This window comes from Lactuca sativa, chromosome 5 (genome assembly GCF_002870075.4).
Source record: "Lactuca sativa cultivar Salinas chromosome 5, Lsat_Salinas_v11, whole genome shotgun sequence".
Classification (NCBI taxonomy): Eukaryota; Viridiplantae; Streptophyta; class Magnoliopsida; order Asterales; family Asteraceae; genus Lactuca; species Lactuca sativa.
Window position 1 is genome coordinate 282,015,941 of NC_056627.2, and position 1,996 is coordinate 282,017,936.

The window sequence follows — 1,996 nt, forward strand, 5'->3', positions numbered from 1 at the left end:
TTCATGACCAGAGGTTCTACCACACCTTTGGTGCCACCGATTGAAGATCCAGAAGCTGCACTTCACCAAAAGACTGATAAGAAGACGCCATTGCAAGAACTAAAGTCATCATGTTCAAGGAAGTCGGGAAAGAAGACAGGAGAGTCAAGTTCATCCTCAAAGAACAAGAGTAAGCTTGAACACTTGGATCAAATACCCGTCCAAACCAAATCCGAATACGATACCTTGCCTGAATTTGAAGAACATACGAGCGAACCCGAGAACGAGCCAAGGAACGAGATGGCAAACATTGAGGAGATATCCATGGGAACTTACAAGAAGCGGATCCGAGAAGATGTGGGTCCCGGTTTAGTCCAACCAGCAATACCTGCCACTGCCACATTCGAGCTGAAGGGGCACATCTTGACTGCACTGAAGGATATCCCATTTTATGGGAAAGATCATGAGCATGCTTTCAAGCATCTAGATGAAGTAAATGACATTGCGGATTACTTCAATGCCCCAAATGTCAACAGAAACATTGTCCTGCTCAGGATGCTTCCCATTACTTTCAAGGGAGTTGCTAAAGAGTGGTTAAAATCACTTCCACTAGGTACGATCACCACTTGGGCTCAAATGCGTGAGCAATTTCTGGACTAGTTTTTCCCGCCATCCAAGATAGCTAAACTCAAGAAGGCAATAGCCAACTTTGAGCAACAGCCGAGGGAGTCATTGTACGAAGCATGGGAGCGGTACAAGGGCTTGCTCAGAAATTACCCTCAGCATGATCTTAATGTGCAACAAGAGATGTTGATTTTCTATGATGGGGTCAACGTTATGACAAGACAACTCCTTGACTCTCAAGGACCTTTGACAAAGAAAAATCCAAAGGATGTCAAGGAGTTGATTGAAGAATTCGCGAAGCACTCTCGTGAATACCACAACCCTAAGCAAGATGGAATCAAAGGCGGTGGAGGGACCCAAACTGAAGAAATAGTAGCCATGATGGCTATGCTAAATAATATGGACCAGAGGTTGACACAAATGGACCACTCATTTCATGCCATAAGAGTGGGTTGCGAGAGGTGTAGTAGTCCACACTTGACCAAGGACTGCAATTTAGATGGGTTTGGGAATAGAAAAGCTCAAGAGTGCTACTCGAGTGGGGACAAGTATGATGAAGACTGGAGGAAACCAAAGAAGGAGTGGCTGCCATATGAAGAGTATAAGAAGCAAAAAGAAGAGAAGTATAGGCAGACAGGTCGAGGCTTCTATCAAAAGGAGCAACCACCAGCTGAGAAGAAACCCGATCTAGAGACCATGTTGATGAAGTTTATGGAAGCTTCGGAAAAGAGACATGAGACTACTGATTCTGCTGTTAATGAACAAAGAACCTTGGTTAAGAATCATCATGCATTGATGGTAGAACAACAAACTTTAATAAAGAATCAGCAAGCTTCCATCAATAACCTTGAAGTACAACTTGGTCAACTAGCCACTCTGGTTCATGAGAAGCTGTCCCTGAAAAATCCCGAAACGAAGGCCCAATCTCATGTAATGGCCATAGATACTGAAGAAGAGGCTATCTCTGAGTTCCTAAAAGCCTTAGAAGTTGAACAACAGTAGCCCGATCCAAAGTTAAACAAGCCCAAGCTCGAGAATCAAGATGCTGCTGAATTTGACGAACTCACGACGTGAGCCATATAAGCTCACGACGTGGGCCCGTCATGAATAGAAAAATTCTGTAGCTGGTTCGGTTTATCAGCCTCCTTTTCCTTTTCCTTCCCGAGCTACCCTTAGTCCACTGGAAAGAGAGCATCTAGAGTTTGTTAAGCACGTGAAGGGTATCCCGATTAATACTCCCTTTGTCGAGTCCTTATCCAAAATTCCTGAGTATCAAAAATTACTGCAAGACTTGATAGACACTCGAAAGCAATTAAAGAAGCATTCTAAGGTGATTCTAAGTGAGCAAAGCTCAAAAGCAGTGTTGGGAGAGACACCTAGAAGATGGGAGATC

General features: G+C 43.9%; 1 non-coding gene across 1 annotated transcript; it reads right to left on the reverse strand.

Annotated features, from left to right (window-relative positions):
- Positions 1–663: 663 nt before the first annotated feature.
- Positions 664–770, reverse strand: LOC111910420 (small nucleolar RNA R71). Its single transcript, XR_002856530.1, has one exon. It is a non-coding gene; the product is annotated as a small nucleolar RNA R71 (small nucleolar RNA).
- Between the last annotated feature and the right edge of the window lie 1,226 nt (positions 771–1,996).